The 24,330-nt window shown below is 40.4% G+C and overlaps 1 long non-coding RNA gene across 1 annotated transcript in view; it reads right to left on the bottom strand.

Annotated features, from left to right (window-relative positions):
- Positions 1-24,330, bottom strand: part of LOC120537183 — an 89,196-nt gene that overhangs the window by 53,189 nt on the left and 11,677 nt on the right. The gene's annotated exons all lie outside the window — the stretch shown is intronic.

Raw genomic sequence — 24,330 nt, 5'->3', positions numbered from 1 at the left:
AAAAAAAATAGTTATGCAAAAATGATTTGGATTACTTTTAAGTGCATGAATTAATTTGATTTTCATATTCAAATAAAATGTCATTGTTATTTCATGTCCACAAGGAAGTATATTAAAATAGGAAAAGTTACTTTACTTAGGAAAAGATGTCACAAAGCAGCTGGGTGAGTGACATGCTTGAAATCCACAGTCACCAAAGAGCTGAAAGTCATGTGGTTGGCTTTGCATGAGAACTACTTTGTGAACGCGACATGAAATGGTTTGCTTTAGATTTTAATCAAACACCACAGTCTTGGTCTGTTTGGATTCAGTTACAATGAGTATTCTGTAAGTGTGCAAACACCCACTGTACAAACACATCATATCGAGGACATTCAAATGTTTGAGTGAATAAATTCACCCTTAACATATAATTGGTTCTTCTATTAAAGAGGTAAACTAGAATAGAGTATGCTATTTGTTTTCCTTTGTGAAATTAAAACATACTTATAAACTGTGTCCTTACGATAAAAATCATAGCATTACATAATTCTCAACTGAAATGCAGAATTCACCATTAAAGTAGAGAAGTGAAACATTTATAACCGTCCATTGAAAAGTTGTCTTGATATGCATGGATTCCTCACCTGGATGTACTGCACTGTTGACAGTGAAATAAAAATATTTTCTCAAGCATGTTAACAATTCGTGGAATTCGTGGAAACATGTCACACTCCTCAAACACCAAAACAGACATGGAGACACATTTTATTAAGAAAATAATACTAACAGCATAAAATACATGAAAAGTAATAATGTGGAGGAAAACAAGTACAGAAAAATATCCATCAGCCCTGTGTGAGACTCTTCAAAAAGGTTCAGGTAATTTAAATTGGTCTAATTTTTGCTGTCCTCTTGATAGATAGATAGATAGATAGATAGATAGATAGATAGATAGATAGATAGATAGATAGATAGATAGATAGATAGATAGATAGATAGATAGAAATTTATTTGCTGTTGGTATAAAGGAGCCCCCATAAAATTTTGTGACACACTTCTGCTAAATAATTCATTGGCTGGTTGGTGTTGGTGTGTGAGAGAGATGGTGTGCAGCATTGTTTATATTGGCACTCAGTTTTGTTTTAATTCTCTCCTGACGATGTCCAGATAGCCCAGAGTGCACACTATAATTGAACCTGTCCCTTTAATTAGCTTGTTGATTTGGTGGGCCCCTCTTGAAGTGATGTTACCAGCCCAACACACCACAGTGTACAAAATTCCACTGGCCAGCACAGAGTTATAGAAGATGTGAAGGATGTCACTTCCCACATTAAAGGAATGCAGTCTCCTAACGAAACAGAGTCTGCTCTGCCCTTTCTTATATGGCTCCTGTGTGTTCCGAGACCAGTCTGACAAGTCACTATATTCCTAATTCCACACTCTCACCCCACCAGAGGACTGTCATTCTCTACCACATTACTTTTCATGACTGTCAGCAGGGTCAAAGATTACATCCAAACTGCTGTGGCCTGGGAAGACAGCAATCTCATGTTCCCACCACTCTATAAGTCTCTAGGTAATCCTATTTTAAAGACCAGAATACCAAAAGCCAGAGCTTCCTGGCTTTAAAACTTCCTAATGAATCCCTTCTACCATTTTCTAGGCAGAAGACTGTGTCCAATAATCAGGCAAAGTGCAATGAGACTTCAAGACCGGAGCAGCATTTTGTTTTTTAATTATTATTCTTGTTATTATAACTTAGAAATGATGTAACTTATCCTTTTCATGTCTCTAACTTCCAAAGCAAAATAAAGATTAGTGAAAGAATATTGAGATTTGGCAGAAAAACAGACTTGATTCATTCTCTTAATAAAATTAGTCATCCATATCTCAGTCTCTGTTTCTCCACTATACAGCTTCTTGTAGGGGGTGTGTAATAATCTCAGTTAATTTCGGAATCAGGATTTGTCTGTTTCCTGTAACAGGATGCTTAACATATGCTCATGACCTCAAGACCGTGATACAGATTTCAATTAGATGCCATGAAACCTTAGTTAACTTTCTTAGAACATTATCAAAGAATAATAATAAGATATTAAAAATGAATGATCCTATTTGAGTTTCAATAAAAACAACACCCTGTTACCATGCTTCACACTCCTAGCCAGGGTTTCTTACCTTTGATATGTTTTAGCATAATCACATAGGACCACACTGTATTTAGATGCATTTGATATCATATTTCTTTGTTTTTATTGCTAAGAAATGACAAGCTATTAATATTTTTATTCATTTTTTCCCTAAGCTCACTCTTTCATTCTTTATCTGTGGGAAGCTACAGCCAGTATAAGTATTAGCAGGAGTAAACCCATAATGGGAAGTCATTGAGCACGGGATCAAATTGCGCACACAAAGTACACACACACACAGTGACAAAAAGAAAAGAACTTGCAGTAGCCAGAAATAAACCATTGGACAATAGGGAGGATGTACAAACATCACACAGACAGACTGATTAGAGCAGAGAATCTGTCAGGCAAATGTGGGGCAGAAACTCCATCCTGATGTTATGTAAAGGCCGAGGTTCCCCCCTGGCTTATGTTTAACTTTCTTTTATGTTTAATTTTTTTTTTGTTTTTTTTTATAATTGTTTTATATATCTTTATATATAATACGCTACCGTGGCTGTTCACTTGTCTGTCCAGGATTTTAAATCACCTGTAGCTCACAAACCGTTTGAACTATTGATCTGAAATTTGGTACACATATACTACGGGACATCTACAAACTGCTTTCGGGGTAATGATTTTTATTATTGCTTTTCTTTTTATTTTATTTTATTGTAGAATCAACTCTCGGCAGCGTGCAGCAGGGCAGACGTGCGACGCATACGTATGAGTGCCTTTCTCATTCCCTACCACCTTTGCTAATCATTCTTGAGGCAGATTGGAAACTTAAGTGAAAAATTAAAGAAAATGTACTAAGTAATGGCAACACAAAAACTCAAAAATCAGTTTTAACGCAAAAAGATGACGACGAAAGAAGAGAAGCAGCGGGCCGCTAGGGTGGAGAAAAGAAGAGCTGCTCAGGAAGCAGCAAGCGCATCAACATATGAGCAAATGAATGCTAAACAGTGACAGAGAAAGAGGATGAAAACTAGGAATGCTCAAGTCAAGTGTATTCACTGCACATTATCGTGCAGTACGCCGTTATTAGTATATATATATTCACACATACACCTTCGGGACAGCATCAAGGCTCTAGTTGTGCTAATTCCTTGCCAATCCACTGGGTGGCGGTGTACTCTATCACCTCTTCTCTTCTCCCCTCGACAGACTGGATGATTGACAACCTCACTACCTCTGATGTCACTTCCGGTGTCCATACACCAAGAACTCTGCCTTCCTGACTTACATTTAGCCTGAAGAATCTTGGATAGTCTAATCTGAAACTTGCGTCCTTAGAGGCATTCTTTTATGTTTGTCTTGTACTCCCCTATTCTGAAAGGACCTAGAAAAAGAACGCATCCAGAGCTGTTCCTCCCTCGGAGCTATAGATGGTAGCACCCCAGCAATGCAGTGGTGCATCGGACACCCACAGGGTCTGTTGGGTTCTGTGGGCATCGCCAGGGGGTACTACAGGTACTTTTGAGCCCTGTATGGAAGCACTTCTGCCACACTCGGAAGTGCTGCCAGAAGAAGGCTGTTGAGCACCTGGAGCACTTCTGGGTGCCCTATAAAAGGAGCCAGCCACCGCTATTCTGGGAGCCAGGGTAGGGAGGAGGTTGACAAAGCTTGCTAGAGGAGTGGAGGCGAAGAGAGAGAAGAAAAAGAAAGAAGAAGAGTGTATTTTGTGCAGTGGTGTTCTAGTGCTTGAAGTGTGCTGTACAGCTGAGAAACGAGGGAAGGCGTTTCCCACAAGGAAACAGAAAAAATATAAAATTGTGTGTATTGAAATTGGGTCCTGTATCTGTCTGCGTCGGGTTTGGGTAGCAGGAGTGCCCTCTGCAGACCACAATATACATATACTGTATATGGAAGCAAAGGTCTGTGATATGGTTTGCATATTTGTAGCTAGTAATCCACAAAAGGAGAAAATGAACCATATATCTTAAAACTAGAAAAATACCCGCGCTTCGCAGCGGAGAAGTAGTGTGTTAAAGAAGCAATGAAAAAGAAAAGGAAACATTTTGAAAATAACGTAACATGATTGTCAATGTAATTGTTTTGTCACTGTTGTGAGTGATGAGTGTTGCTGTCATATATATATATATAAATATATATATATTTACACACACACACATAAACATATATATATACATATCTATACATATACATACATACATACACACACACATATATATACATATACATACATATCTACATATATACACACACAGCTATTTCGTATCAGTGCAATACGCTGTTTGTTAAAACGGATAACTCCCGCTCTTACGTGCAAGTCTGCGTGGATATTATGAACTATCGTATTTGTTCAAGTTCTATTTAAATTTTAAATAGAAGGAATTTTTATTTAGTCGACAGAAATATCTTTGGTAGGAATGGTAAAAACAGACAGGAATATTATTCGTGAATAAATGAACTCAAACCTTAAACAACTTATAATATTTTGCTCTCCAGAAAAATATATCCTGTCTAAATTATACAAGTTAGAAATAAAGTAAACGTTAAAAGAACAAACATTCAAATTTCTTTACTCTTATGTAATTTTATATAAAAAATAAACTTAGATTTTAAATATCCCAAAAGATTTTGCTCTCCATAAAAATATATCCTGTCAAAATGATACAAATTCAAATATGAACATGCTGCATAACAAAACCTAGAAATATAAATGAAATGTGTTCCTTTCAGCAATAACAAATCAAATCATTAAGTTGTCTTTGCTCATATGTCATTTTAGAGCTGGACGCCTGGCATCTTTTTTTGGCAACAGGTTCGTTTCTGTTTGGTGTGAGGTTCTATGTTGTGGAGATTCTCAGGATGGATTGCAGGTGCTCATCAGTGAGGCGACTCCTGTGTGCTGTTTTGTTAGTCTTTATCACTGAGTAGAGCTTCCCACACAGATATGTGCTACCAAACATGCACAAGGTTCGAGCCGCATGTAGACGGACTTTTTTTGTTCTTCAAAGTCACCAAAGCGCTGTGCAAACTCAGTGCGCTCAGTTTATCAGCAAAGTGCGTATTTGGGAACACCGTAGTGACGACTTGGTTTAACATTACTTGGCAACAGGGAAAGTGGGGCAAGTTGAACTGGTGCATTGTGTCTCCCATAAAAGCAGCTTCACTTGAAGTCACTTTGTGATTTTGCACGGGTAAAAACGTCCGCTGAATTGTCAGATTCTTATTTAATTCTTCTGCTTTCTGTATCTTCTGCATTGCATTCAGGTTACCCTCATGTTTTGTCTCATAGTGCCGTCTTAGATTAAATTCTGTAATTACAGCCACATGAGCTCCACAAATGAGACACACGGGTTCAGTAAACATATACTCAGCCTCCCATCGGTTTTTAAAGGCTCTATTTTCAGAATCAACTTTTCTCTTCAGCATCGTGTGAGCTAGCTTCGCAATAACTTGCAGCATCATAAGCTAGACTTGATTAACGCGTAAGTGTTGGCAAGGCAGCTGAAGCGCTGCATTATGGGATCTGTAGTTTATTGTGTTACCGGCGCTTCATATACCCGGGCCATTAATAACAATAATACAGTATATAAAATGATCTCGCGGGCCGGATATAATTACACAATATACAAAGATATATTTTTTCTAATGTGATCGCGCAATTCAGATAGAGTTGACGCGCACTACAGCCTGCATCCTCCCCTCGCTCTTACTTTTTTACTGTTCATCTAATGAATACACTGAGTATGGCTTTACCAAAACAATCATTGATGGCGAATAAAGTATCCATTATTCGAGTATGTAGATTGGGATATATATATACATATATATATACCCGCGTATCGCAGCGGAGAAGTAGTGTGTTAAAAAGGTAGAAAAGAAAAGGGAACATTTTAAAAATAACGTAACATGACTGTCAATATACAGTATTTGTTTTGTGAGTGTTACTGAGTGTTGCTGTCATCAAGGATTTGATTATCATTATTTCTTTCAATCAGGTTCGTATTTGTAGGATGTGTTGTGTTCAAGTTACATTCCGTGTTTGTCAATCGTTGTAAAGATGACAGGTTTCATTCATCGATTCGTTTCTTACTGCATCAATAAACAGCTCGTCTTCTTCTTTATCTGAGACCTGACACACTGCATGCACAGGTTTTTTACACTGTCTTCCTTTAGCGGGACATTGACTTTTTCCACCGTGTGCTTTGTTTCCGCGGTAGCTGGATTTATGAATATGCTTGTATGTATCAGGCGCTTCATATTTTTGCTGCCTTTTCAATTGTGTAATTCGGTTTTGTTCAGCTCTTTGGAACTGTTGCTTTTATCTGTGCACTCGTCAGTTCACGTGAGCCGCTCGGTGTACATGCATCAAAGTTTCCCAGCTGTGCTGGTGCCATCTCGTGCTATGTCCATGGCTGTATTTAATGTTACCTTAGTCCTGGCACTTAAAACTTTCTCTCGCTGTTTCGCTGAGTTTGTGCCAAACACCACCCTGACCATCTCATCTTCCTCTGCATAAGCACAGTCCTTAACCCGTGAATATTTACCCGTGGCAGTTTGCTATTGGATTGCCGCTGACGGACGGCCTTATATGGGTAGGCACTAAATTACAAACGCCAGCGGCAGCCTGTCGATGAACTTAATTTAAAGTGTAGGTTTACATCGTGCTTTGTTTCCAAAGTAGCAGAACTCATGAATATGGTTGTATATGTCACTCGCTCGCTTCTTATTGTTTTGCTGCCTTCTCAATTATATAATGCATGTTTTCTTGAGCGCTTTTTGGAGGTCTTTCTGGTTTTCTATGTACTGCGTGATTACGTGGGAGGCGTGATGATGTCACACGAAACTCTGCCCCCACGGTGTTCAAGCTCATCTCCATTACAGTAAATGAAGAAAAACAGCTTCCAGTTATGACCATTACGCGTAGAATCTCGAAATGAAACCTGCCCAACTTTTGTAAGGAAGCTGTAAGGAATGAACCTGCCAAATTTCAGCCTTCCACCCACACGGGAAGTTGGAGAATTAGTGATGAGTGAGTGAGTGAGTGAGTCAGTGAGTGAGTGAGTGAGTGAGTGAGTGAGTGAGGGCTTGGCCTTTTATTAGTATAGATTGTCTTTTATTCCAAAGCTTTTGACAATCTATCAGGTATCATCATCAGAGGAAAATGTTTAAACATACAGGAATCAAAGGCAATATATAGCAAATAAGAGGGTGGGTTGGTTCAATAAGGTGGTGTTTGGAGGGTGTTGGTCATAAAGTCTTTTTTTATCATTTACATGTTCTTCTTTTTAAGCCTGCATATGCTGGGTTCATGTCCATGAGTCTGTTAATGGGATATTCATTTGAAAGCCACAATTCAGCCAGTTAAACGTGTGTTCAGTTGAACTTGTATGTGTCTGAATCAGAGATTGTGGGTCCTTTCTTCTGATAGCATTGCTATGTTCTTGTATGCGTGTTGCGAGTGTTTTAGATGTTTGTCCCATATATACAGCTGAGTATACACTGCATGGTATACTGTATACAGTGTTACGTGTCTCTGATGCAGATTTCTTGCTTTTAGCATTAAAAAGGACTGTCCACAGTGTGTTTTTAGGTTTATGCCCTATTTTGATGCCTGATTTAGGGAGGATACGCGCTGTACTTTCCTATACACCACTGTGATAAAGAAGGGTGTACCAAATAGGACATGAGATCGGGTCAGAGTCGATTTGCTGATGTCTGTGGCATCTTCTATGTAAGCATTGTTTGATAAACATCTTGAGGTAGCTGTTTGATGTGAACAGATGGAATTGATAGTGCCATTCATTCTTTAAAGTACTCTTTGTATTACAGTGGGTATAAATCTGTCTGAACAGAGTTTATGCAGTGAGGGGTGATCGCTAGAAAAGTGTAATATTTTGTCCGCATTCCTTGCGATAAACACTCATCATAAAGGCACTGTCATTACATCTTTCAATTGAGTTTTCCAGGAAATTAATGTGTCAGTTCATTTCTTTTTCCATGATGAGCTGAATCTCGGAGAATACTCAGTTGATGTGCCTATGGAATTCATTCATCTGGTCGCTGTTAAATATGACAAATGTGAATCCAAAGTTTAGGTGGGAACTGAATTAGAGTGGCGCTTTCAAATCACTGCATAACCAGTTCAGCTAAGAGTCCTGATAATGGAGATCCCATTGGCATGCTTTATTTCTCTCTGTAGGATTTTCATTTAAAATGGAATGCATTATGTCCTTTGTGGTCAGATTCGTTTGTGCCATTATGGTGGGTTTGCTGTTTAGTTTTGTTAGTAAAGTTTCTGTGGGCAGATAAATTGGAATCATTGTATATAGCGACATGACAATGTTTTCATCATCAGTAATGGATACATTCTTCAGGACCTGCAATGCCATTCCGGTGGTATTAACAGAAAAATCAGAGTCATATGTTAAATGTTTGATCATTTGAAAAAGTCTTTTAAGTAAGGCTGGCCCACCTGTTAGGCTGACTACAGGTTTGAATTTCAAAGGGGTTTTGTGAAATTTTGGGAGGGTGTAGAATTCCAGGCAGATTTAATCATTTGAATTCAACTTATAATAATGCTGTAGGTTTAAATGGTTATTACAGGGTACTACTCAGAGTTGTGTTAATTCGATTCAAGGTGGTTTTTGTTGGGTTGTTGGCTAATTGTTTTTTAAGCCAAGGTGTCAGAGAGCATTTCCTCTATTGCGGTGACGTATTGCTCTTGGTCCACTGCGACTGCTGTGCCTCCATTGCTGGCTGGTGTCATAACAATGTTATGTTGTTATGTTAAAGCCTTCTGTTCTACTTTTGAAATACACAAAGTCGGATGTTTTGCATGTAACTGGCTGGCACACCTTTTTTCTTGTGTGTTGTCTGCCGGTATCTTTTCAGTTTGCATGATGTGCTCCAGGGAGCCAAGGAAGTTCCTCTGATGATGACATCTGGTAGGTTGTCAAAAGCTTAGGAATAAAAACTATTTTTATTTTATTCTATTTGAATCATATATGTGATTCATTTTCTCATTTTGTGGATTACTAGCATTACTAGATTACTGTATGCAGATATACACAAGGGTAAATCAAAACTCAATGGCAATTTGAAAATTACGCAGTAATCACAACAGACAGAAGCAGACACAATATAGCACGTTCATGATGACTTAGTAGTTTGAACACGCACAGTGCAGTGTTCTGCAGTTAGACTAGTTGAAGCCAAGGTCAAATGAACATGGATGCTCCACTGCAGGACTTCAACATTGTTGAACAACACACCATAGTGAGATTTCTTTGGGCAGAGGGAGTGAAATCTGTTGTGCATGCATGTGGCACTGACAGTCAGGCACATCCCATTGGCCGACTGCTAACCAAAAGATTGTCAAACAAAGTGCACATAGCAAAGCGAGAGGTCAACCACACGACACGATCATTGTAAGCACAAGTCATAAAGACTCGTAACAGCATCAACATGGCAGCAGCCTCAGTGGACTAACCTGGGGCTTCTTTGAGGACTGTATATCTGAGTGTTTCTATTTGTCTAGTTATGTATTCCCTATTAATTTTATTTTCTATATCTATTATTTGTTTTCTATGTGGGTAATCTCGTTCTCTCATGTTACTTGTGTTTTATGGGTGGGCCCACCATTAACTCACCACTGAGGAACTCCTAATAAAGGCAAGTTGAGAAAAGTGAGTTCGTTGCAATTCATTTGAATGTGATGAGTAGCAATTTGCTTTGTGAGTACTAACCATCTTTCAATTTTCTTGGTTTTCTTCACATTTTTTTTCTGTCTTTTGGATTTCATTTACTGGATTATTATTTTGGGACTTGGCTACTGTAATTTGTCTTTTAGGCAAATTCTTTTGCCTTTTAAAAATTTTTGAATATTTTGTTACTTTTCTTCATGTTCGTTAATATAATTCTTTGTTTACTCATTATTGCACAAGCCAGGGGTTGACGGTAATACCCTCCCTTTTGGAGCATTTTGAATATCTTTGAAACTGCAATTGTTTTAGCACTTTTAAAGCCAAAGCTCCATTTAGCTCAGTGCAGGTACCTTATCTAGGCAGGCTGGCCTGCTTTGTGGTTCAGTTTTGGAGGCACCACACCTTTGCCATTTTGGTCTGTTGTGAAACACAGCACAACCAATTTGCAATCAAGTCACATTAACAATATGCAGTATTTGTCCCACAAGTGCATAACATCTTGCACTGTACATAACGTTAATTATAGCAGCATTACATTACTTTTGCCCTACTTGCAAATAAAGGCGATGCTTTGGCTTTCTATTTATGACAGCGTGTTTTACTGATGATTTCATTAAGACATATTTATTATTTTGCCTGTATTTTTATGGTTACCTCTTATCTGTGTTAACATCCTTTTGATTTTCAAAGTCACTTTTAATGAGAGTCAGTTAAACAAACAAATGTAAAAGGGCCAGTGTTATGTAGTTGTTACATCTGACATAATGGTTTTGAGAAGTGAAATGCAATGTATTTTTAATGCTTCAAATGGGATATTGTCTCTGGTAGCAAAAAAGATATCTTGGAAACACCTTCCATCCTTCCACTTTCCGTAAACGGGAGCTTCTCCTGGCAGCAACAAGCGCATGTCAAGAGCAGAACTTGGACTGGGCTATACCACAGGGCCTGGACCAATTCAGAGTTGCATGTCAACTATACAGTATATCTTTGGACTGAAGCAGAACCCTGGGAAAAACATAGTAACCTCATGTCACTGTAGCCATAACCATATAGAAAGGTTGCTGTGCCACCCACTGCACCACTCAGCCTTTATATTAATAACATGTGATAATGACTGATTTCACTGAAGAGCAAATGTCAAGTGTTTTGCTTTCTGTAAGATGTTTAACGATCAGCTCCAAGCTGAACACACATGTAATTTCAAATTGACTGTATGATATAGGAATTTGAACAAACATCCATCCATTCATCCATTATCCAACCCGCTATATTCAAAGACAGGGTCACAGGGGTCTGCTGGAGCCAGTCCCAGCCAACACAGGGAGCAAAGCAGGAAACAAACCCCGGGCAGGGCGCCAGCCCACCGCAGTGAACTAACATGAAATATATTTTTATTTGTGGTTAATCCCTTAGTGATCATGCTAAAAACATTATATTGTTGATTTTCACTTCTACTCAGCACCTGATGCTTCTAATTTCAGTGTCAAACAATATCTGGATGGATTCCAGTTGCCCTGATGCCCTTTTTTTCATCGTTGCCATATTCCGGTGAAGCCTTTTATCATGTTTGTTACTGACTGCACCACGATTAGAGGTGACACTCTTCATGTGTGAATGCAGGAAATCAATCTTCAGCAACCTGTTGCCCTTTATGGTTTTGTATTCTTGAAACATGCTGTCAACCACCTGGACATAGTCTGGTACTCTTTAGTTGTCAACAACATTGCTGAAGGCCTTCCCTGTGATTTCTTATGGCTCTTCATTGAAGATGCGATCTGTTGACCAGCAAAAACACCTTCCTTAATCTTAGCATGTTATTGGAAACATCTTTGTCAAATATTGATATATTTCAACTTTTTTGTTCATTATTTTTACAAAATTTTTCATCAGTCCAAGTTTTATATGACGAGGAGGCAAAAATATCTTTGTTGGGTCGACAAGTGGTTTATGTGCCACACTTTTCTGCCATGGAAGCAAATGTTTATGGAATGACCAGTTCTTTTAATGTAATAAGATTTTAATTTGAAGAGTCCCATTAACAAAAAGAAACAGCAGTAGACAGTATATCTGAGCTGCATTCCTTGTAGCAGGGCCACAAATGTTAGATCACATCATAAATCACAAAAATAGGCGACTGCAATACAACAGTCTGTGATGGGAAATTTTAATTTGGATTTTGGTGATTAGCAGGCCTAAAATACACCCAAACATGTTTAAGAAGCAAAATCATCATTGCCTCGTTCTTTTTCCATCAATGCCCAGGGCTGAAGGAAAGTCCTGTCTGGGTGACATTTTTAACTGATTTTGGCATCTGTTGTCATCACCGTGATGGACGTCTGTACTGCATTTGTCATATTTCTCTGTTTTACCCACTTTGGTTTCTAAAATGTCTATTCTCTTCTACAAAATTTCAACCAGAGGCTTTAAAATTAAAAAATTGCTTTATTGCATTGTCACCCAAGCATTTTTTCATTTTTCTGTCAGCTTTAAGAATTTTACTTTTGTTCTCAATGCACTCCAGCTCATTTTTTCCTTTTCTTTCCGTCCTTTTTCACTGCAGAGGGGACTGGGCGGTCTCATGGTCTGGAATCCCTACAGATTTTATTTTTTCTCCGGCCGTCTGGAGTTTTTTTGTTTTTTCTGTCCCCCCTGGCCATTGAACCTTACTATTATTCGATGTTAATTAGTGTTGATTTATTTTGTTTTATAATTGTGTCTTTCATTTTTCTATTCTTTAATATGTAAAGCACTTTGAGCTACTGTTTGTATGAAAATGTGCTATATAAATAAATGTTGTTGTTGATGTAATTATCTACTGTAAAAAAAATACATTCTTCCTTCTTCACTTTTTAATTTTTATTAGTTGAAGCTTTCTTTCAGCAAAAGTTCTGTTTTTGCATCCCCGTCAATCTAAAATAATTTTATGTTCACAGAGTTCAGTACATTTGCAGCTTCTGAATAGACCAGGATCTACCAATGTGCTGGATATTTTTGCCTGATTTCATTTCAGATGAGGCGTTTGATTTAGTTTAATGTCCCTTTGAATGTATCAGAGTCTTAGGAAAGGAATTTCTGGCAGTCAGAGGAGTTCCATTTCAAGCACAAGATTTTCAACCTTCTTATTTCTGGCTGAGTTCATTCTGGTTACTGATTGTAATCTAAAGGTTTCATGTCTCTGACAGATTGTTCAGTACAGGGAAGTTGCAAAAGAAAAACACAGCAATTGTTTTCCCCCTTTTAAATAATATAAAAGAGTTAAGATTCCAACTTAAACTGAAGGCCAGACTACAAATGACAAGCTGTTACAAAAGGCTGACAAAGGAAAATTGTCTGATTTACGTCTTTGTTATTTTAATCATTAGCAGCACAAGTCAAAGCAACTTAACTTGGCACTGCAAATTGCCCCTTACCGTCAACAGTCACCATAAAATCTACAGTCAGTGACCAAAAGTATAGATCAAACTTTAAGAAAATATCTGCTGCTAGTATCTGCCTACACCAGAATTTTTGGCAAAAAGTTATGGACTGGTCCTGATGTGTTATGAATTCTAAATGTCAGCCTGCAGAAAATCCCTCTTATGATTTTGACTATATGTACCTGTGGTATAGCGGGTCCACAGCTCATGTAAAAAGGGCCACTGTGCTCGCGGCTTAGCCAGGGGGCGTGGTAGTGTGGCTGAAGCGGGTCCCGGGATGATTTGTGATGTGGCCGTTTCTCACCTAAGTGCACAGGTGAGAAATCGTCCACATCTGTGATTGTGCTCGGGGCTGCTGATTTGCCACAGCTACCTCGTCCTCTTGATAAATAGAAGCACAAGTCTGCTAAGAAGAGGAAAAAAGAATAAAAGAAAGAAAGAAGATAACGGGAGGTTGGAGGAGCGCCGGAGTGAGGGAGAAGGAGAGCGAGTGAGCGAGCAAGAGCAGGCTCGAATGTGTGAAAGCATACGGCTGGGAGGTGAGCCCACGAGGGGAGTGTTTGGTCGACACTCTGTGGGGCTGAAGGAAGCGGTCGCTCCAGCTGAGCGGTTAAGGAGCTGGACTGACCAGTAGTTGAAGGACGACAGGCAGCGTAAGGCCGTGAAGACAGCGGGAGTCGGGAGGCTTGGTGGGTGAAGTCCTTGATGTGAGCGTCAAGGAAACCAAGTCTTGGTCTGGGGTGAGTGCGCGTCCGAAGCCAGGGATCGGGTGGCCTCCAGACCAGTCGAGGGGAGAAAAGTTCAGCTGCTGAGAGGGCGACACCCCAGTTGAGAAGCCCAGACAGGAGGAGCAGGGGAGCTGCCAGGTAGAGAAGTCACCGGGCTCTGAACTGTGTTTTAAAAGTACTGTTTCCTGCATTATGTTTTACCTCATTTTTAAAGGATTGTTTTTCTAATGGATTTTAACCTCCACATTTCACTTCTGGTTTTATTGGATTATTTATTTAAAGACTGTTTGGAAGGCACTGCACTATTTATTTGAACATTGTTTTGATTGTTGTTTTTTTTTTTTTTAATTAAAGCACTTAGCACTTTTGTACACCATCCCCTTGGTATGATGTTGCCCCACTGCTAAGCTCATTGGTGACATTACCGACTGTGACAGGTTCAAGGGCTCCCAGACAAATGATGGGAGCATGCAACGAACCCGCATCGTCACAGTACCTTGACGTTAGAGATATTTTGGCTCATAGTTTTGAAATCCTACGACTGTCTTCAAAAGAAAATTAGTCTAACATCTATGGGAGGTCAGATTCAAAGTAAACCAAAAATGAATGCTGTGTGATTTCAGCCTTACTTGTGATTAGGCAGTCCTGGGGTTAGGGTTCACCAAAAGAAGATTCCCTACATAGGCAGAGACAAAGTGCAGCCTTGAAGTAGACAATGGCTGGGCATAGGACTCAAACCTAGGGTATCTTGTCCGTGAAGCACCAGCACTAACTACTGTGCTGCTGTGCCATCCATCAGTGAATCAATTATGCATTCAGCTTTTATCTAATAACCAGTAACGGCATACTGCACGATAATGTGCAGTGAATACACTTGACTTGAGCATTCCTAGTTTTCATACTCTTTCTCTGCACATTTATCATTCGTTTGCTCAGAGGTTGATGCGCTTGCTGCTTCCTGAGCAGATCTTTTCTCCACCCTAGCGGCCCGCTGCTTCTCTTCTTTTGTTTGCATCTTTTCGAATTAAAACTGATTAAGTTAGTTTTTGTGTTGCAATTACTTAGTACATTTTTCTTAATTTGTCACTTAAGTTGGCACTTAAGTCTTCAATCTGTCTCAAGAATGATTTATGATATGAAGAGGTAGGGGAAGTGACCGCGAAGGTGGTACGAAATGACAACGCTGCCCAGAGAGTTGATTCTACAATAAAAAAAAAATTAAAAGAATAATAATAATCATCACCCCGAAAGCAGATAGTAGACGTCACGTAGTATATGTGTACCAACTTTCAGGTCAATAGGTGAAATGGTTTGTGAGCTACAGGTGATTTAAAATCCTGGACAGACAAACAGCCACGGTAGCATATTATATAAGAAGATATTGTCACACATGTGCGATTAGGAGGCAGTCAAAGAGCCTAAAGGTGAGTGAAACATCGCGAGATAGAAGGTTGTCACATGGTACTTACCTGAATCTCTTTTGCCCAACAGAAAACTGGAAGAAAAATAATTCCTCCACTTCCGGATTCCCAAATGGCCGTGACGACGTCACTTCCTGTCCACCACGATGATGTCACTTCCGGCTCCATCAATTCACCTCACTTCCTTTCCATCCTGATGACGTTGTTTCCGGTTCCTGTTTTCAACGTCACTTCCTGCCAACCATTTCCTGTCCCATAATCCTTCCCTCTATAAAGCCGCCATTTTGACTCAGGAAAATTGTTCATTGTTTTATTTTGAGACTTTGAATCGTGCTTTTCTTTGATTGTCTTGACGACAATATATGGGGACGGTCCCCAAAACTTTATTTTGTTTGTGTAACATTCTTTTAAAGAAGAATCCTCATCACAATTGGCGTAGTCGACAGGAATTGTTTTTCGTTGGGTTAAAGATGTCGGAAGAACAGGACCTTAATACCATTCTGAACACCATCATGACCGATCTACAAACCCTGAAGCTACAGATGGGTGAAACAAGGACCCAAGTAGCAGAAGCCACGCCTGTGCTGCTGCTGCTACTGCAGGTGCACGGACGGAGGTCGCTCGGCCACCACCTGTTGCTATAGCTACACTAACAGAGTCAGATAACATTGAGACATACTTTTTGATTTTCGAGCGTACCGCTAAGCGGAACGCATGGCCGAGGTCGGAATGGGCATACATACTGGCTCCCTACCTGAAGGGAACGGCGCAGAGAGCCTATTACGATCTAACTGAGGAGCAGGCAGCTGATTACGACGCTCTAAAAAAGGAGGTCTTCAAACGCTACAGCGTATCTCCGGAACAGCAGGCGAGAGAATGGAGGGAGTAGTAGTTTGATCCCGAGAGACCTATAAGAACCCAGGACTTTGAAGCCTGGGGAAAAGTATTTTGCTGGCTACGGCCCAATATTAATAATTCACATAAAATGGCAGAACTTCTCGCTTGTGAAACTTTTGTGCATGCCCTCCCTGACCATATCGCCCAGCAAGTATGGAAGCATAATTTTGAGGACATGGACTCCTGATCACAGAGCGTCACTGGGTGGCTTGCAAATCAGGGAAATCAGAACAGTTCTCTCGCCGAACCCAACAGGTACGTGGGGCAACTCCTGAGCCCACCCGACAAGCTCCCGAGCCTGCCGTCCGTAAACGGGACAGAGGTGCTAGTCTTCCCCGCTGTTTCAAGTGTGGGGAGATTGGACATCTGTCCCCCAACTGTACCATCGAGCCTATGGATTGCTCATTAGTTAAGGGAGAAAGGTATTGTGCCACTGTGACTAATCCTTTATCTCTTCCATATACAGGTGCAGTTATTATAAATGGCAGGAAGGTAAGAGCAATGTTTGATTCCGGGAGTAACATTTCCATTGTTGCCACCCGTTTCGTTTTACCGCAACAGTGGACTAGGATAAAAACTAGTCTAAAATGTATTCAGATTCCAGATGTGTAATCTCAGTGAATCATCACCTAACGAGCATGGCCATGGCTGTATTACCGGATCCCCCTTTTCCAGTTATATTGGGTAGAGACTGGAATAATATTACCAGCGGTAATAACGTAACTGTACCTATGAAACATTTGGGCTTAGTAATGGAGAATACTGCTCCGACTGCCTCCACGCCATGTCCCACAGTAGCACGGACCCATACGGGTACCCAATGGGAAGAAATTGATGTCCCATCGACCTCTGCGGGAACAAGTGCAGTTAACGCAGAAGACGTGGAGACAGAAACCACGCCCCTTAAGGCCGCACAAGACCCTATACAAGATTTAACTGCTCAATTTCTATTAACACCATCATCTTTTAAAAGGGAACAATGGAACGATGATTCCTTAAAAAATATTAGGAATGCAGTAGTATCTACCGAGGGTTATACAACCCTGGATCCCATGCCACCGATGCCGTTCTTTGTACTTAAAAACGAATTATTATATAGAGTGGCAGATCACGAGGGAGAAGTGCGAACGTTGTTGTTAATTCCACGCACTTTTCGGTGAAAGGTGTGTGAATTAGCACACGCTCACCTTCTAGGAGCCCACTTAGGCTCCGAAAAAACGTTAGAGAGAATAAAGCTCCGATTTTATTGGCGAGGAGGTCCGGCGATTTTGCGCTTCCTGTCCTGAGTGTCAACTTCACCAGATTCCTAGAAGGACACGAGCTCCTCTCGTTCCCCTTCCCCTTATTGATATCCCTTTTGAATGAGTCGGTATCGATCTCGTAGGACCATTGGAACCCTCGTTAAAAGGTTTTAAATATATTTTGGTGCTAGTAGATTATGCCACTTGCTTTCCGGAAGCTGTTCCTTTGCGCTCAGCTAATACAAAAAACATCGCACGGGAATTAGTAGGGATATTCGCTCGTGTTGGGATCCCCAAAGAGGTTTTAACGGACCAAGGGACTCCTTTCACTTGGAGACGTTCAGGAAGTAGCCAAATTACTCGAATAAAACATCTGAAAACGTCTGTCTATCATCCCCAAACTGACGGGTTGGTAGAACGTTTCAATCAAACTTTGAAACAGATGTTACGCAAGGTAGTTAACGAGGATGAAAGAAACTGGGATCAGTTGCTTCCTCTCGCTTTGTTTGCTATCGGAAGTCCTCAGACCTCTACTGGTTTCTCTCCCTTTGAATTATTATATGGAAGACAACCCAGAGGACTTTTGGATATGTTAAAAGAAGGATGGGAAGAGGAGGTCCTCCCAACTTCAAATATTCTTGAATATATCGCGCAATTACGTGATAGACTAGAGAAAATCAGACCTATTCTAAAAGAAAATTTGGAAAAGGCACAAGCAGCGCAGTCCTGTTATTATAACCGAAACACCACCATTCGGGAGTTTGTCCCGGGTGATCGTGTGATGGTACTCGTCCCAACTTCTCATTCAAAGTTGCTAGCACATTGGCAAGGCCCTTATGAAATTAAAGAAAGAAAAGGTCTTGTTGATTATTTGGTTAAACAACCTAATCGGTGACCTACTGAACGAGTATATCATATTAATTTGCTGAAACCATGGAAGGACAGGGAACCTGATCCCTCGTCCAATCAGCCTCGTTCTCTTTTTATGTCATTTGCCCATCTTAATTTTGGCCCCGATTTGACATTCAAACAACGACAAGACATCGAGATGGCTATCTTGTCTGTCCCTAAAGTTGTGGACGAGATACCAGGACGCACTCGTTGATTGTTCATGATATTATTACTAACCCTGGAGTGATTGTCAGAGAGAGACCTTATAGGCTCCGGAGGCAAAGAAAGCGGAAGTAGAGTTGGAAATTAGACGAATGCTAGAATTAGGGGTTATTGAGGAAAGCCATAGCCCTTGGTCTAGTCCAATTGTCTTAGTTTCTAAACCTGATGGGTCGTGGAGGTTTTGTAATGACTTTCGACGACTTAATCAGGTCTCTAAATTTGATGCGTATCCCATGCCGCGGGTGGATGATTTACTTGATCGGCTGGGGAACGCTGAATTCCTAACTACTCTTGACATGACAAAAGGGTATTGGCAAATTCCCTTAGCGGACTCTGCCAAAGAAAAAAACGCTTTTAGTACGCCCAGTGGACATTGGCAGTACAGGGTCCTTCCTTTTGGCTTGCACGGGGCACCAGCTACTTTCCAACGTCTGGTAGACACACTGCTAAGGCCCCACAATTCATATAGCGCTGCCTACTTAGATGATGTGGTCATTTATTCCAGCACGTGGAAGGATCATGTCTGGCAGGTTAAAACAATACTCTCCACGCTAGCGACTGCTGGTCTTCGAATTAATCCGAAGAAATGTTTTTTTGGATTAAGAGAAGCCAAATATTTGGGCTACCTAGTAGGAGGGGGTGTTGTTAAACCACAATGTTCCAAAATTGATGCCATTCTTAATTGGCCCCGTCCGATGAATAAGCGGCAGGTACAAGCATTTTTGGGATTGGCAGGTTACTATCGTCGTTTTGTACCTCATTTCTCAGAAATTGCTGCACCCTTATCTAATTTAACAAGGAAACGAGCACCTTTAAAAGTGGTATGGGATGTTTCAGTTGAGAAAGCATTCGGTGACTTAAAGTTGGCCCTTACTTCAGCACCTGTTTTACGATCTCCTGATTTTTCTATTCCTTTCCTCTTCCAGACCGACGCATCGGCCACAGGCTTAGGTGCCGTGCTGAGCCAATGCGTTGATGGTGCTGAACACCCTGTTATGTACCTGAGCCGGAAACTGCTGGACCGAGAGACCAAGTATGCTGCGGTGGAGCGAGAAGCCTTGGCGATTAAGTGGGCTGTCACGTCTTTGAGGTACTACCTACTGGGGCATGAGCTTACTCTGATGACGGATCATGCCGCTTTACAGTGGATGTCCCTTCATCAGAAGTCTAACCCTCGCGTCACTAGGTGGTTTTTGAATCTTCAACCTTATCGTTTCAGTGTAATTTATCATAAAGGTTCCTTGCAGGCCAACGCAGATGCTCTCTCTCGTGTCCACGACCTCTCGGTGCAGGTCGCCCGACCCGAGGGGTCTGGGCTGAGGGGGGGGTCATGTCACACATGTGCGATTAGGAGGCAGTCAAAGAGCCTAAAGGTGAGTGAAACATCGCGTGGTACTTACCTGAATCTCTTTTGCCCAACAGAAAACTGGAAGAAAAATAATTCCTCCACTTCCGGATTCCAAAATGGCCGCGACGACGTCACTTCCGGTCCACCATGATGACATCACTTCCGGCTCCATCAATTCACTTCACTTCCATCCCATCCTGATGACGTTGTTTCTGGTTCCTGTTTTCAACGTCACTTCCTGCCAACCATATTCTGTCCTATAATCCTTCCCTCAATAAAGTCGCCATTTTGACTCAGGAAAATTGTTCATTGTTTTATTTTGAGACTTTGAATCGTGCTTTTCTTTGATTGTCTGGACGACAATATATGGGGACGGTCCCCAAAACTTTATTTTGTTTGTGTAACATTCTTTTAAAGAAGAATCCTCATCACAATATATAATACCATTAAAGTCATCAAAACACCCATCTATCAATTATCAAACCCATTTATTTCAGTTCTGGGTCACAGTATTTTGAAGTCTATGGTAGAAGCTGTGGTAAAGTGAGGTCCGTGGCTCATTGCCTTTTAAAATACTCGCAGCTTAAGGAGGGGCCGTGGTAGTGTGGCTGGAGTGGTTCCTGGGTGCGATGCAGCACAGGCGTTTCCACACTTAAGTACCCAGGTGAGGAGGCATCTGTGTCCGTAATTGATGTCGGGAGCTGCTAATCGCCAAACCTGTGCTACATCCCCACGTATAAAACTGAAGCGAAAGTGCGAGAGGGGAAAAAAATCGGGAGAGGAATAAAACAGATGAAAAGGAGCAGAGGTTAAAGGGCGGCTGAAGAGCAGTCTCGGTGAGGACATTCCAGCCACCTAGAGGGGAAAGATAGCACAAATAGGGGCCCCATGAAGGAGCATAGGTTGTGGTGCTCTTGGGGTTGGTTCACCACACTGAACAATGGTGTGGAGTTAGGTAAGCATAGTGGATGACATCCCCAGGGATCCACGGTATGATTGCGGGTGCGTGAAGGATAACGGGAAGTGTGCCATCCTCAGATGGTTTGGCTGCACTGTGAGAAGGCAGCCATGACGGGGGTCAGGGGATGAAGTTCATGGCTGCTAATTCTCTGCCGGTTGTGCGAGTTATGGATGAGCTGGGGAGACAAAAAAGGAAGTGGGCTGGGATATGAAGGAGCCAGTGAATGCATTTTTAACCCCTGCTTTTAATGGATTTATTTATTGTGTTTTTATCCCCCACAATTCACATGTTTTTATGGATTATTTATTTATTGTTTTTTGAACACTGCACTGTGGACACTGTTTTTAGTTTTGCTTTGATTATTTTTAATAAAAGCACGGAACACTTTTTACACCATCCCCTTGTTCCATATGTGATCATTCGGTAATAACTATTGACAGTATTGGGTTCGAGAGGCTCCCAAATGTGAAGAGGAAGCTTGGAGTGGAGCCACATCATCACAGAAGGATTGAGCATAATCTGAAAGGGATCTTATCCATTGTAGTCCACACCTTCTCTGATGCATGTAGCTGTAAAACCCTTTAAATGTAATTTAAGACCATAAGAGTCATAGCCTCTCAGAGAAGTTCTGAATACAAGATTGAAAACTTGCCTTGGGCAGGGTACTGGTCCAACACAGGGCACACTCACACATTAATAGTTTAGAGCCGCGCTTGAAGTGGAACCAAATTAGGGGCAGTACTCTTTTCGATTAAAGAGTTGATAGGAAGGGGGATATGCCCATGAGCTTCTAACACTGGGATATGTCATCACCCAATCAAAGAATGTGGCAGTAGTTCTCCATGAAGATTTGGAAAAGAAGTTCCAGTACTCACCAGTGCACTATGAAAAGCTGCAGCTATGGTAAAACATTGAAAGTCACTATACACTGATAGAAAACAGCGGTCTTGGGTTCTCCACCTGTAAAACTTTGAGTGTTGGGATACATCAACATCCTTTCAAAGATCATGGGTGCCCTTGTGAAGATCCGTGAAAAGGTGCAAGTACTCACTGGTACGCCAAGGAAAGGTGCCGGTAGTCCATGTTGAAATTAGAAGAGGTGCCAGAAGTGCATACCAATGAGACTGGCCCACTTCAAGCATGGGTTTAAAGGCAACAACTAAGGCAGCACACAAATATTTAACATGAGAGAAGAAAACCAAAATACCTGAAGAACAATCTCTGATGGTCAGGGCCCAGAAGCTGTAAGATCAAAGTGCTAACTACTATACAACCATGGTGCAATACAATTGTAGTCAACATTATTGGCACCCTTGACTTCTGGGTATGTTATGTACAATATATTGAGAAATATTGGAAATACAGCAACTTTATATCATTGTATGCTACAAAAAACAAGAAACAAAAATCTGTGCAATTTAGATGTGGTAATTTCTGAAAGAGAAAAAAAAAAACAAAATATAACTTGGACATATTTATAGACCCTTAACCAATAATTGGTTGCATAACCGCAGGCAGTGATGACAGCCTCCAACGGTTTCTTGTAGCCATCTAGACATTTCTTACATCTGTCTGCTGGTAGTTTCTCCCACTCTTGAAGTGTGATTTGTTCCAGATCAGGAATGTTTCCAGGATTCATTTTAACCATTGCAGATTTCAGATCATCAGATCCTTCCACAAGTTCTCAATTTGATTATAATCAAGATTTGTTGCTGGCTAGTTTAACACTGTCCAGTTATGCCACTTTTAACTAACTGTCTGTGCTTTTAGATGTATGTTTTGGGTCATTGTTCTGCTGGAGGACCCATGACATTTGACCCAAACCTAGTTTTCCAAAACTAAGTAGCACATTTGGCTCAGACATATTTTGGCCACCCGCTAACTTCATAATTAATTGAGTACGTTTAAGGCCTTCAGTTTCTTAGGCAGCAGAAGAGCCCCATGGCATTATGGAATTTCCACCATATTTAACTGTTGAAAGGATGTCATATTGGTTTGAATTGCCAAATAGCTCAGTTTTGGTTTCATCTGTTCATATAACGTTTTCATATAAGGACTGTGGTTTTTCAAGGTGAATTCGGTCAAAGGCTTGCCTTTTTATGTCAGTCTTTAGACACTGTGATCATCCGTGGCCTTCACACATTAAGTTTTTCTTTGTTTTATTAGCTACTAGAAAAATACCCGCGCTTCGCAGCGGAGAAGAAGTATGTTAAAGAAGTTATGAAAAAGATAAAAATAACGTAACATGATTGTTAATGTAATTGTTTTGTGACTGTTATGAGTATTGCTGTCATCAAAGACTTGATTATCATCATTTGTTTCAATCAGGTTCGTATTTGGAGGATTTGGTGTGTTCAAGTTACACAAGTGCTTTGTCAGTTTTTTTATTTTTAATAAATTTGCAAAAATCTCAAGTAAACTTTTTTCACGTTGCCATTATGGGGTGTTGTTTGTAGAATTCTGAGGAAAAAATGAATTTAATCCATTTTGGAATAAGGCTGTAACATAACAAAATGTGGAAAAAGTGATGCGCTGTGAATACTTTCCGGATGCACTGTATACAGTATATGTACGTAAGTAGGTTCCAGTTATGACCATTATGCGTAGAATTTCGAAATGAAACCTGCCAAACTTTTGTAAGTAAGCTGTAAGGAATGAGCCTGTCAAATTTCAGCCTTCTATCTACACAGGAAGTTGGAGAATTAGTGATGAGTCAGTGAGTGAGTCAGTCAGTCAGTCAGTGAGGGCTTTGCGTTTTATTAGTATAGATGTATTATGAAGTTTGAAACCATCACTCTACATTGCTCCAGGCCAGGCTCTTTGAGTGCTAAACATGGCGTTTTTTCAACAGTTTGCACTAATCTTTGAATTTTTTAAATTATACTCATCCCACCACATTCCAGGAGGTTCTTGACAGTTCTCATGACATAGAACATCTTAATAACATTGCAAGTTGTAGACTCTGGAATTTCAAAGTCTTTGGCCTTGAGATGGCCTTGTACTCTTTTGCATTCTAATGTTTGGCGTTAAAGGCTTTTCTGGCAGTCTGAGGTAACTCTCATATTTTCACCTTTGTGGAAAAGAACAGAGCATTAATGAGGCCTTTTAAAACATTTAAGTCCTCATTCATTGGTTAATTACAGTCATGTGAGTACTGACAATTGATTGCAGGGGAGTATAGTTCTACTTCAACGGGAATGAAGCTCTTTTGCAAGGGTGCCAGTAATCATGTTCAGGTCATATGTTGTTTTTTACTACATCTAAGTTGCACAGACATCTTTTTTGTTTTATACTTTTGCACATGCTATTAAAATAGCATTATATAAATTAATTATATTTTCAATTATTTTTTAAGATATTGTATACAGTATAACGC

The sequence above is a fragment of the Polypterus senegalus genome, chromosome 10, assembly GCF_016835505.1.
Source record: "Polypterus senegalus isolate Bchr_013 chromosome 10, ASM1683550v1, whole genome shotgun sequence".
Classification (NCBI taxonomy): domain Eukaryota; kingdom Metazoa; phylum Chordata; class Cladistia; order Polypteriformes; family Polypteridae; genus Polypterus; species Polypterus senegalus.
Note: the sequence above shows the minus strand (reverse complement) of the source record. Positions and strands in the feature narration are given on the sequence as shown.